Source organism: Ambystoma mexicanum, chromosome 13 (assembly GCF_040938575.1).
Source record: "Ambystoma mexicanum isolate Mex_15411 chromosome 13, UKY_AmexF1_1, whole genome shotgun sequence".
Taxonomy (NCBI): Eukaryota; Metazoa; Chordata; class Amphibia; order Caudata; family Ambystomatidae; genus Ambystoma; species Ambystoma mexicanum.
This window is the reverse complement of record NC_090938.1, coordinates 19,643,965-19,657,452: the sequence shown is the minus strand read 5'-3', so window position 1 is coordinate 19,657,452 and position 13,488 is coordinate 19,643,965. Positions and strand designations below refer to the sequence as shown.

Here is a 13,488-nt window from a genome sequence, read left to right as displayed (position 1 = left end):
CCCTCTGGTCTCACTTGTTGCTCTGCCCTTGTTTCCCCTTGCTGCGCCCATCACTCCCCTCCCACCCTGCACCCTCTGGTCCCCTCTCTGCCCTTGTTGCCCCTTCCTGCACCCATCACTCCCCTCCCACCCTGCACCCTCCTGTCCCCTCTCTGCCCTTGTTACCCCTTCCTGCATCCCTTACACTCCCCTCCCACCCTGCACCCTCTGGTCCCATCTCTGCCCTTGTTGCCCCTTCCTGCACCCATCACTCCCCTCCCACCCTGCACCCTCTGGTCCCACTTGTTGCTCTGCCCTTGTTGCCCCTTCCTGCGCCCATCACTCCCCTCCCACCCTGCACCCTCTGGTCCCACTTGTTGCTCTGCCCTTGTTGCCCCTTCCTGCACCCATCACTCCCCTCCCACCCTGCACCCTCGGGTCCCCTCTCTGCCCTTGTTGCCCCTTCCTGCACCCATCGCTCCCCTCCCACCCTGCACCCTCTGGTCCCATCTCTGCCCTTGTTACCCCTTCCTGCACCCATCACTCGCCTCCCACCCTGCAGCCTCTGGTCCCATCTCTGCCCTTGTTGCCCCTTCCTGCACCCATCACTCCCCTCCCACCCTGCACCCTCTGGTCCCACTTGTTGCTCTGCCCTTGTTGCCCCTTCCTGCGCCCATCACTCCCCTCCCACCCTGCACCCTCTGGTCCCACTTGTTGCTCTGCCCTTGTTGCCCCTTCCTGCACCCATCACTCCCCTCCCACCCTGCGCCCTCGGGTCCCCTCTCTGCCCTTGTTGCCCCTTCCTGCACCCATCGCTCCCCTCCCACCCTGCACCCTCTGGTCCCATCTCTGCCCTTGTTGCCCCTTCCTGCACCCATCACTCCCCTCCCACCCTGCACCCTCAGGTCCCATATCTGCCCTTGTTGCCCCTTCCTGCACCCATCACTCCCCTCCCACCCTGCACCCCCTGGTCCCATCTCTGCCCTTGTTGCCCCTTCCTGCACCCATCACTCCCCTCCCACCCTGCACCCTCTGGTCCCATCTCTGCCCTTGTTGCCCCTTCCTGCACCCATCACTCCCCTCCCACCCTGCACCCTCTGGTCCCATCTCTGCCCTTGTTGCCCCTCCCTGCACCCATCACTCCCCTCCCACCCTGCACCCTCTGGTCCCATCTCTGCCCTTGTTGCCCCTTCCTGCACCCATCACTCCCCTCCCACCCTGCACCCTCAGGTCCCACTTGTTGCTCTGCCCTTGTTGCCCCTTCCTGCGCCCATCACTCCCCTCCCATCTCTGCCCTTGTTGCCGCTTCCTGCACCCATCACTCCCCTCCCACCCTGCACCCTCTGGTCCCATATCTGCCGTTGTTGCCCCTTCCTGCACCCATCACTCCCCTCCCACCCTGCACCCCCTGGTCCCATCTCTGCCCTTGTTGCCCCTTCCTGCACCCATCACTCCCCTCCCACCCTGCACCCCCTGGTCCCATCTCTGCCCTTGTTGCCCCTTCCTGCGCCCATCACTCCCCTCCCACCCTGCACCCTCAGGTCTCATCTCTGCCCGTGTTGCCCCTTCCTGCGCCCATCACTCCCCTCCCACCCTGCACCCTCAGGTCCCACTTGTTGCTCTGCCCTTGTTGCCCCTTCCTGCGCCCATCACTCCCCTCCCATCTCTGCCCTTGTTGCCCCTTCCTGCACCCATCACTCCCCTCCCACCCTGCACCCCCTGGTCCCATCTCTGCCCTTGTTGCCCCTTCCTGCACCCATCACTCCCCTCCCACCCTGCACCCTCTGGTCCCATCTCTGCCCTTGTTGCCCCTTCCTGCGCCCATCACTCCCCTCCCACCCTGCACCCTCAGGTCTCATCTCTGCCCTTGTTGCCCCTTCCTGCACCCATCACTCCCCTCCCACCCTGCACCCTCTGGTCCCATCTCTGCCCGTGTTGCCCCTTCCTGCGCCCATCACTCCCCTCCCATCCTGCACCCTCTGGTCCCATCTCTGCCCGTGTTGCCCCTTCCTGCACCCATCACTCCCCTCCCACCCTGCACTCTCTGGTCCCATCTCTGCCCGTGTTGCCCCTTCCTGCACCCATCACTCCCCTCCCACCCTGCACCCTCTGGTCCCATCTCTGCCCTTGTTGCCCCTTCCTGCACCCATCACTCCCCTCCCACCCTGCACCCTCTGGTCCCATCTCTGCCCTTGTTGCCCCTTCCTGCGCCCATCACTCCCCTCCCACCCTGCACCCTCTGGTCCCATCTCTGCCCGTGTTGCCCCTTCCTGCGCCCATCACTCCCCTCCCACCCTGCACCCTCTGGTCCCATCTCTGCCCGTGTTGCCCCTTCCTGCACCCATCACTCCCCTCCCACCCTGCACCCTCTGGTCCCACTTGTTGCTCTGCCCTTGTTGCCCCTTGCTGCACCCATCACTCCCCTCCCACCCTGCACCCTCTGGTCCCATATCTGCCCTTGTTGCCCCTTCCTGCACCCATCACTCCCCTCCCACCCTGCACCCTCTGGTCCCATCTCTGCCCTTGTTGCCCCTTCCTGCACCCATCACTCCCCTCCCACCCTGCACCCTCTGGTCCCACTTGTTGCTCTGCCCTTGTTGCCCCTTCCTGCGCCCATCACTCCCCTCCCACCCTGCACCCTCTGGTCTCACTTGTTGCTCTGCCCTTGTTTCCCCTTGCTGCGCCCATCACTCCCCTCCCACCCTGCACCCTCTGGTCCCCTCTCTGCCCTTGTTGCCCCTTCCTGCACCCATCACTCCCCTCCCACCCTGCACCCTCTGGTCCCCTCTCTGCCCTGGTTACCCCTTCCTGCACCCATCACTCGCCTCCCACCCTGCACCCTCTGGTCCCATCTCTGCCCTTGTTGCCCCTTCCTGCACCCATCACTCCCCTCCCACCCTGCACCCTCTGGTCCCACTTGTTGCTCTGCCCTTGTTGCCCCTTCCTGCGCCCATCACTCCCCTCCCACCCTGCACCCTCTGGTCCCACTTGTTGCTCTGCCCTTGTTGCCCCTTCCTGCACCCATCACTCCCCTCCCACCCTGCACCCTCGGGTCCCCTCTCTGCCCTTGTTGCCCCTTCCTGCACCCATCGCTCCCCTCCCACCCTGCACCCTCTGGTCCCATCTCTGCCCTTGTTACCCCTTCCTGCACCCATCACTCGCCTCCCACCCTGCAGCCTCTGGTCCCATCTCTGCCCTTGTTGCCCCTTCCTGCACCCATCACTCCCCTCCCACCCTGCACCCTCTGGTCCCACTTGTTGCTCTGCCCTTGTTGCCCCTTCCTGCGCCCATCACTACCCTCCCACCCTGCACCCTCTGGTCCCACTTGTTGCTCTGCCCTTGTTGCCCCTTCCTGCGCCCATCACTCCCCTCCCACCCTGCACCCTCTGGTCCCACTTGTTGCTCTGCCCTTGTTGCCCCTTCCTGCGCCCATCACTCCCCTCCCACCCTGCACCCTCTGGTCCCATCTCTGCCCTTGTTGCCCCTTCCTGCGCCCATCACTCCCCTCCCACACTGCACCCTCTGGTCCCACTTGTTGCTCTGCCCTTGTTGCCCCTTCCTGCGCCCATCACTCCCCTCCCACCCTGCACCCTCTGGTCCCATCTCTGCCCTTGTTGCCCCTTCCTGCGCCCATCACTCCCCTCCCACCCTGCACCCTCAGGTCCCACTTGTTGCTCTGCCCTTGTTGCCCCTTCCTGCGCCCATCACTCCCCTCCCACCCTGCACCCTCTGGTCCCATCTCTGCCCTTGTTGCCCCTTCCTGCGCCCATCACTCCCCTCCCACCCTGCACCCTCTGGTCCCACTTGTTGCTCTGCCCTTGTTGCCCCTTCCTGCGCCCATCACTCCCCTCCCACCCTGCACCCTCTGGTCCCATCTCTGCCCTTGTTGCCCCTTCCTGCGCCCATCACTCCCCTCCCACCCTGCACCCTCTGGTCCCATCTCTGCCCTTGTTGCCCCTTCCTGCGCCCATCACTCCCCTCCCACCCTGCACCCTCTGGTCCCATCTCTGCCCTTGTTGCCCCTTCCTGCGCCCATCACTCCCCTCCCACCCTGCACCTTCTGGTCCCACTTGTTGCTCTGCCCTTGTTGCCCCTTCCTGCGCCCATCACTCCCCTCCCACCCTGCACTCTCTGGTCCCATCTCTGCCCTTGTTGCCCCTTCCTGCGCCCATCACTCCCCTCCCACCCTGCACCCTCTGGTCCCATCTCTGCCCTTGTTGCCCCTTCCTGCGCCCATCACTCCCCTCCCATCCTGCACCCTCTGGTCCCACTTGTTGCTCTGCCCTTGTTGCCCCTTCCTGCGCCCATCACTCCCCTCCCACCCTGCACCCTCTGGTCCCACTTGTTTCTCTGCCCTTGTTGCCCCTTCCTGCGCCCATCACTCCCCTCCCACCCTGCACCCTCTGGTCCCATCTCTGCCCTTGTTGCCCCTTCCTGCGCCCATCATTCCCCTCCCACCCTGCACCCTCTGGTCCCATCTCTGCCCTTGTTGCCCCTTCCTGCGCCCATCACTCCCCTCCCACCCTGCACCCTCTGGTCCCATCTCTGCCCTGGTTGCCCCTTCCTGCACCCATCACTCCCCTCCCACCCTGCACCCTCTGGTCCCATCTCTGCCCTTGTTGCCCCTTCCTGCGCCCATCACTCCCCTCCCACCCTGCACCCTCTGGTCCCTCTTGTTGCTCTGCCCTTGTTGCCCCTTCCTGCGCCCATCACTCCCCTCCCACCCTGCACCCTCTGGTCCCACTTGTTGCTCTGCCCTTGTTGCCCCTTCCTGCGCCCATCACTCCCCTCCCACCCTGCACCCTCTGGTCCCACTTGTTGCTCTGCCCTTGTTGCCCCTTCCTGCACCCATCACTCCCCTCCCACCCTGCACCCTCGGGTCCCCTCTCTGCCCTTGTTGCCCCTTCCTGCACCCATCGCTCCCCTCCCACCCTGCACCCTCTGGTCCCATCTCTGCCCTTGTTACCCCTTCCTGCACCCATCACTCGCCTCCCACCCTGCAGCCTCTGGTCCCATCTCTGCCCTTGTTGCCCCTTCCTGCACCCATCACTCCCCTCCCACCCTGCACCCTCTGGTCCCACTTGTTGCTCTGCCCTTGTTGCCCCTTCCTGCGCCCATCACTACCCTCCCACCCTGCACCCTCTGGTCCCACTTGTTGCTCTGCCCTTGTTGCCCCTTCCTGCGCCCATCACTCCCCTCCCACCCTGCACCCTCTGGTCCCACTTGTTGCTCTGCCCTTGTTGCCCCTTCCTGCGCCCATCACTCCCCTCCCACCCTGCACCCTCTGGTCCCATCTCTGCCCTTGTTGCCCCTTCCTGCGCCCATCACTCCCCTCCCACACTGCACCCTCTGGTCCCACTTGTTGCTCTGCCCTTGTTGCCCCTTCCTGCGCCCATCACTCCCCTCCCACCCTGCACCCTCTGGTCCCATCTCTGCCCTTGTTGCCCCTTCCTGCGCCCATCACTCCCCTCCCACCCTGCACCCTCAGGTCCCACTTGTTGCTCTGCCCTTGTTGCCCCTTCCTGCGCCCATCACTCCCCTCCCACCCTGCACCCTCTGGTCCCATCTCTGCCCTTGTTGCCCCTTCCTGCGCCCATCACTCCCCTCCCACCCTGCACCCTCTGGTCCCACTTGTTGCTCTGCCCTTGTTGCCCCTTCCTGCGCCCATCACTCCCCTCCCACCCTGCACCCTCTGGTCCCATCTCTGCCCTTGTTGCCCCTTCCTGCGCCCATCACTCCCCTCCCACCCTGCACCCTCTGGTCCCATCTCTGCCCTTGTTGCCCCTTCCTGCGCCCATCACTCCCCTCCCACCCTGCACCCTCTGGTCCCATCTCTGCCCTTGTTGCCCCTTCCTGCGCCCATCACTCCCCTCCCACCCTGCACCTTCTGGTCCCACTTGTTGCTCTGCCCTTGTTGCCCCTTCCTGCGCCCATCACTCCCCTCCCACCCTGCACTCTCTGGTCCCATCTCTGCCCTTGTTGCCCCTTCCTGCGCCCATCACTCCCCTCCCACCCTGCACCCTCTGGTCCCATCTCTGCCCTTGTTGCCCCTTCCTGCGCCCATCACTCCCCTCCCATCCTGCACCCTCTGGTCCCACTTGTTGCTCTGCCCTTGTTGCCCCTTCCTGCGCCCATCACTCCCCTCCCACCCTGCACCCTCTGGTCCCACTTGTTTCTCTGCCCTTGTTGCCCCTTCCTGCGCCCATCACTCCCCTCCCACCCTGCACCCTCTGGTCCCATCTCTGCCCTTGTTGCCCCTTCCTGCGCCCATCATTCCCCTCCCACCCTGCACCCTCTGGTCCCATCTCTGCCCTTGTTGCCCCTTCCTGCGCCCATCACTCCCCTCCCGCCCTGCACCCTCTGGTCCCATCTCTGCCCTGGTTGCCCCTTCCTGCACCCATCACTCCCCTCCCACCCTGCACCCTCTGGTCCCATCTCTGCCCTTGTTGCCCCTTCCTGCGCCCATCACTCCCCTCCCACCCTGCACCCTCTGGTCCCACTTGTTGCTCTGCCCTTGTTGCCCCTTCCTGCGCCCATCACTCCCCTCCCACCCTGCACCCTCTGGTCCCATCTCTGCCCTTGTTGCCCCTTCCTGCGCCCATCACTCCCCTCCCACCCTGCACCCTCTGGTCCCATCTCTGCCCTTGTTGCCCCTTCCTGCGCCCATCACTCCCCTCCCACCCTGCACCCTCTGGTCCCATCTCTGCCCTGGTTGCCCCTTCCTGCACCCATCACTCCCCTCCCACCCTGCACCCTCTGGTCCCATCTCTGCCCTTGTTGCCCCTTCCTGCGCCCATCACTCCCCTCCCACCCTGCACCCTCTGGTCCCACTTGTTGCTCTGCCCTTGTTGCCCCTTCCTGCGCCCATCACTCCCCTCCCACCCTGCACCCTCTGGTCCCATCTCTGCCCTTGTTGCCCCTTCCTGCGCCCATCACTCCCCTCCCACCCTGCACCCTCTGGTCCCACTTGTTGCTCTGCCCTTGTTGCCCCTTCCTGCACCCATCACTCCCCTCCCACCCTGCACCCTCTGGTCCCATCTCTGCCCTTGTTGCCCCTTCCTGCGCCCATCACTCCCCTCCCACCCTGCACCCTCTGGTCCCACTTGTTGCTCTGCCCTTGTTGCCCCTTCCTGCGCCCATCACTCCCCTCCCACCCTGCACCCTCTGGTCCCATCTCTGCCCTTGTTGCCCCTTCCTGCGCCCATCACTCCCCTCCCACCCTGCACCCTCTGGTCCCACTTGTTGCTCTGCCCTTGTTGCCCCTTCCTGCGCCCATCTCTCCCCTCCCACCCTGCACCCTCTGGTCCCATCTCTGCCCTTGTTGCCCCTTCCTGCGCCCATCACTCCCCTCCCACCCTGCACCCTTTGGTCCCACTTGTTGCTCTGCCCTTGTTGCCCCTTCCTGCGCCCATCACTCCCCTCCCACCCTGCACCCTCTGGTCCCATCTCTACCCTTGTTGCCCCTTCCTGCGCCCATCACTCCCCTCCCATCCTGCACCCTCTGGTCCCATCTCTGCCCTTGTTGCCCCTTCCTGCACCCATCACTCCCCTCCCACCCTGCACCCTCTGGTCCCATCTCTGCCCTTGTTGCCCCTTCCTGCCCCATCACTCCCCTCCCACCCTGCACCCTCTGGTCCCATATCTGCCCTTGTTGCCCCTTCCTGCACCCATCACTCCCCTCCCACCCTGCACCCTCAGGTCCCATATCTGCCCTTGTTGCCCCTTCCTGCGCCCATCACTCCCCTCCCACCCTGCACCCTCTGGTCCCACTTGTTGCTCTGCCCTTGTTGCCCCTTCCTGCGCCCATCACTCCCCTCCCACCCTGCACCCTCAGGTCCCATATCTGCCCTTGTTGCCCCTTCCTGCACCCATCACTCCCCTCCCACCCTGCACCCTCAGGTCCCATATCTGCCCTTGTTGCCCCTTCCTGCGCCCATCACTCCCCTCCCACCCTGCACCCTCTGGTCCCACTTGTTGCTCTGCCCTTGTTGCCCCTTCCTGCGCCCATCACTCCCCTCCCACCCTGCACCCTCTGGTCCCATCTCTGCCCTTGTTGCCCCTTCCTGCGCCCATCACTCGCCTCCCACCCTGCACCCTCTGGTCCCATCTCTGCCCTTGTTGCCCCTTCCTGCGCCCATCACTCCCCTCCCACCCTGCACCCTCTGGTCCCATCTCTGCCCTGGTTGCCCCTTCCTGCACCCATCACTCCCCTCCCACCCTGCACCCTCTGGTCCCATCTCTGCCCTGGTTGCCCCTTCGTGCGCCCATCACTCCCCTCCCACCCTGCACCCCCAGGTCCCATATCTGCCCTTGTTGCCCCTTCCTGCGCCCATCACTCCCCTCCCACCCTGCACCCTCTGGTCCCACTTGTTGCTCTGCCCTTGTTGCCCCTTCCTGCGCCCATCACTCCCCTCCCACCCTGCACCCTCTGGTCCCATCTCTGCCCTTGTTGCCCCTTCCTGCGCCCATCACTCGCCTCCCACCCTGCACCCTCTGGTCCCATCTCTGCCCTTGTTGCCCCTTCCTGCGCCCATCACTCCCCTCCCACCCTGCACCCTCTGGTCCCATCTCTGCCCTGGTTGCCCCTTCCTGCACCCATCACTCCCCTCCCACCCTGCACCGTCTGGTCCCATCTCTGCCCTTGTTGCCCCTTCCTGCACCCATCACTCCCCTCCCACCCTGCACCCCCTGGTCCCATCTCTGCCCTTGTTGCCCCTTCCTGCGCCCATCACTCCACTCCCACCCTGCACCCTCTGGTCCCACTTGTTGCTCTGCCCTTGTTGCCCCTTCCTGCACCCATCACTCCCCTCCCACCCTGCACCCTCTGGTCCCATCTCTGCCCTTGTTGCCCCTTCCTGCGCCCATCACTCCCCTCCCACCCTGCACCCTCTGGTCCCATCTCTGCCCTGGTTGCCCCTTCCTGCACCCATCACTCCCCTCCCACCCTGCACCCTCTGGTCCCATCTCTGCCCTTGTTGCCCCTTCCTGCACCCATCACTCCTCTCCCACCCTGCACCCTCTGGTCCCACTTGTTGCTCTGCCCTTGTTGCCCCTTCCTGCGCCCATCACTCCCCTCCCACCCTGCACCCTCTGGTCCCATCTCTGCCCTTGTTGCCCCTTCCTGCGCCCATCACTCCCCTCCCACCCTGCACCCTCAGGTCCCATCTCTGCCCTTGTTGCCCCTTCCTGCACCCATCACTCCTCTCCCACCCTGCACCCTCTGGTCCCACTTGTTGCTCTGCCCTTGTTGCCCCTTCCTGCGCCCATCACTCCCCTCCCACCCTGCACCCTCTGGTCCCATCTCTGCCCTTGTTGCCCCTTCCTGCACCCATCACTCCCCTCCCACCCTGCACCCTCTGGTCCTGTCTCTGCCCTTGTTGCCCCTTCCTGCACCCATCACTCCCCTCCCACCCTGCACCCTCTGGTCCTGTCTCTGCCCTTGTTGCTCCTTCCTGCACCCATCACTCCCCTCCCACCCTGCACCCTCTGGTCCTGTCTCTGCCCTTGTTGCCCTTTCCTGTTGCCCATCACTCCCCTCCCACCCTGCACCCTCTGGTCCCATCTCTGCCCTTGTTGCCCCTTCCTGCACCCATCACTCCCCTCCGACCCTGCACCCTCAGGTCCCATCTCTGCCCTTGTTGCCCCTTCCTGCACCCATCACTCCCCTCCCACCCTGCACCCTCTGGTCCCATCTCTGCCCTTGTTGCCCTTTCCTGCGCCCATCACTCCCCTCCCACCCTGCACCCTCTGGTCCCATCTCTGCCCTTGTTGCCCCTTCCTGCGCCCATCACTCCCCTCCCATCCTGCACCCTCTGGTCCCATCTCTGCCCTTGTTGCCCCTTCCTGCACCCATCACTCCCCTCCCACCCTGCACCCTCTGGTCCTGTCTCTGCCCTTGTTGCTCCTTCCTGCACCCATCACTCCCCTCCCACCCTGCACCCTCTGGTCCCATCTCTGCCCTGGTTGCCCCTTCCTGCACCCATCACTCCCCTCCCACCCTGCACCCTCTGGTCCCATCTCTGCCCTGGTTGCCCCTTCCTGCACCCATCACTCCCCTCCCACCCTGCACCCTCTGGTCCCACTTGTTGCTCTGCCCTTGTTGCCCCTTCCTGCGCCCATCACTCCCCTCCCACCCTGCACCCTCTGGTCCCATCTCTGCCCTTGTTGCCCCTTCCTGCACCCATCACTCCCCTCCCACCCTGCACCCTCTGGTCCTGTCTCTGCCCTTGTTGCCCCTTCCTGCACCCATCACTCCCCTCCCACCCTGCACCCTCTGGTCCTGTCTCTGCCCTTGTTGCTCCTTCCTGCACCCATCACTCCCCTCCCACCCTGCACCCTCTGGTCCTGTCTCTGCCCTTGTTGCCCTTTCCTGTGCCCATCACTCCCCTCCCACCCTGCACCCTCTGGTCCCATCTCTGCCCTTGTTGCCCCTTCCTGCACCCATCACTCCCCTCCCACCCTGCACCCTCAGGTCCCATCTCTGCCCTTGTTGCCCCTTCCTGCACCCATCACTCCCCTCCCACCCTGCACCCTCTGGTCCCATCTCTGCCCTTGTTGCCCTTTCCTGCGCCCATCACTCCCCTCCCACCCTGCACCCTCTGGTCCCATCTCTGCCCTTGTTGCCCCTTCCTGCGCCCATCACTCCCCTCCCACCCTGCACCCTCTGGTCCCATCTCTGCCCTTGTTGCCCCTTCCTGCGCCCATCACTCCCCTCCCACCCTGCACCCTCAGGTCCCATCTCTGCCCTTGTTGCCCCTTCCTGCACCCATCACCCCCCTCCCACCCTGCACCCTCTGGTCCCATCTCTGCCCTTGTTGCCCCTTCCTGCACCCATCACTCCCCTCCCACCCTGCACCCTCGGGTCCCCTCTCTGCCCTTGTTGCCCCTTCCTGCGCCCATCACTCCCCTCCCACCCTGCACCCTCTGGTCCTGTCTCTGCCCTTGTTGCTCCTTCCTGCACCCATCACTCCCCTCCCACCCTGCACCCTCTGGTCCTGTCTCTGCCCTTGTTGCCCTTTCCTGTGCCCATCACTCCCCTCCCACCCTGCACCCTCTGGTCCCATCTCTGCCCTTGTTGCCCCTTCCTGCACCCATCACTCCCCTCCCACCCTGCACCCTCTGGTCCCATCTCTGCCCTGGTTGCCCCTTCCTGCACCCATCACTCCCCTCCCACCCTGCACCCTCTGGTCCCATCTCTGCCCTTGTTGCCCCTTCCTGCACCCATCACTCCCCTCCCACCCTGCACCCTCTGGTCCTGTCTCTGCCCTTGTTGCCCCTTCCTGCACCCATCACTCCCCTCCCACCCTGCACCCTCAGGTCCCATCTCTGCCGTTGTTGCCCCTTCCTGCACCCATCACTCCCCTCCCACCCTGCACCCTCAGGTCCCCCCTCTGCCCTTGTTGCCCTTTCCTGTGCCCATCACTCCCCTCTCACCCTGCACCCTCTGGTCCTGTCTCTGCCCTTGTTGCCCCTTCCTGCACCCATCACTCCCCTCCCACCCTGCACCCTCAGATCCCATCTCTGCCGTTGTTGCCCCTTCCTGCACCCATCACTCCCCTCCCACCCTGCACCCTCAGGTCCCCCCTCTGCCCTTGTTGCCCTTTCCTGTGCCCATCACTCCCCTCTCACCCTGCACCCTCTGGTCCCGTCTCTGCCCTTGTTGCCCCTTCCTGCACCCATCACTCCCCTCCCACCCTGCACCCTCAGGTCCCCCCTCTGCCCTTGTTGCCCTTTCCTGTGCCCATCACTCCCCTCTCACCCTGCACCCTCTGGTCCCACTTGTTGCTCTGCCCTTGTTGCCCCTTCCTGCACCCATCACTCCCCTCCCACCCTGCACCCTCTGGTCCCATCTCTGCCCTTGTTACCCCTTCCTGCACCCATCACTCCCCTCCCACCCTGCACCCTCAGGTCCCCCCTCTGCCCTTGTTGCCCTTTCCTGTGCCCATCACTCCCCTCTCACCCTGCACCCTCTGGTCCCACTTGTTGCTCTGCCCTTGTTGCCCCTTCCTGCACCCATCACTCCCCTCCCACCCTGCACCCTCTGGTCCCATCTCTGCCCTTGTTACCCCTTCCTGCGCCCATCACTCCCCTCTCACCCTGCACCCTCTGGTCCCGTCTCTGCCCTTGTTGCCCCTTCCTGCACCCATCACTCCCCTCCCACCCTGCACCCTCAGGTCCCCCTCTGCCCTTGTTGCCCTTTCCTGTGCCCATCACTCCCCTCTCACCCTGCACCCTCTGGTCCCACTTGTTGCTCTGCCCTTGTTGCCCCTTCCTGCACCCATCACTCCCCTCCCACCCTGCACCCTCTGGTCCCATCTCTGCCCTTGTTACCCCTTCCTGCACCCATCACTCCCCTCCCACCCTGCACCCTCAGGTCCCCCCTCTGCCCTTGTTGCCCTTTCCTGTGCCCATCACTCCCCTCTCACCCTGCACCCTCTGGTCCCACTTGTTGCTCCGCCCTTGTTGCCCCTTCCTGCACCCATCACTCCCCTCCCACCCTGCACCCTCTGGTCCCATCTCTGCCCTTGTTACCCCTTCCTGCGCCCATCACTCCCCTCCCACCCTGCACCCTCTGGTCCCACTTGTTGCTCTGCCACTCTCGGTCTTTGTGGCCTCCCTCCCCTTTTGCTGGCACCTGCTGCTCCTACTTGTCCTGCTCCCTCCTAGTGATGCCCCCGCGCACTGTCCTCCCCCCCCCCCCCGGCCCCACCCCGCCCCGCCCCCGCGCGCTCAGGCAAGTGAAGGTCATGTGTGTCCCCTGCACCGGCGGGGGACACTTCTTTCCCCTCCTCCTGCCCCTTACCCTGGCACTCACCCTGATGCCGCTGGTTCAGTGCCACCGGTTCCTGGTTCTCCGCTGCCAACCCCGGTGCCCGGTCCTCGCGCCGGCCCTGCCCTGACAGCAGCACTGACAGTGCCACCTCCGCCTGCACTACCTGCAGTAGCCGCGAGGAGGCAGCAGAGAGCGCGCGCGCCAGGCCCCATGGGAGGTGTAGTCATAATACGGAGAGCGGTCCATAGGACAACACAGAAGCCGCAGGCGGCACCATGGGAGCTGTAGTCATAACAAAGCGAGCTGTCAGTGACAGGAGGGCCTGAGCGCGAAGCACCAAGGGACATGTAGTCATGACAACGTGACCTGTCAGCGGCAAAACTGAGAAGTGCAGCAGGCGGCACAGGCGATGTAGTCATAACAGAGAGGCCGTGCATGGGGCACCGCAAGGCGCCATGGGAGAAGTAGTTCACAGCAGCCCAAAGACCTGTCAACATTATACAGCAGTCTTGCGAAAGGCACCACGGGACATGTAGTCATGGCAACGTGACCTGTCAGCGGCAAAACAGAGAAGTGCGGCAGGCGGCACAGGCCATGTAGTCATAACAGAGAGGCCGTGCACGGGGCACCGCAAGGCGCCATGGGAGAAGTAGTTCACAGCAGCCCAAAGACCTGTCAACATTATACAGCAGTCTTGCGAAAGGCACCACGGGACATGTAGTCATAACAAAGCGCTG

At 64.7% G+C, this 13,488-nt stretch overlaps 1 protein-coding gene across 1 annotated transcript in view; it reads right to left on the bottom strand.

Moving 5' to 3' along the window:
* Positions 1-12,946, bottom strand: part of TFEB (transcription factor EB) — a 420,431-nt gene extending 407,485 nt beyond the window's left edge. The window contains exon 1 of the mRNA XM_069633030.1: positions 12,794-12,946. The gene's annotated coding sequence lies outside the window, so the exon portion shown is untranslated. The remainder of the gene's footprint in view (positions 1-12,793) is intronic.
* Between the last annotated feature and the right edge of the window lie 542 nt (positions 12,947-13,488).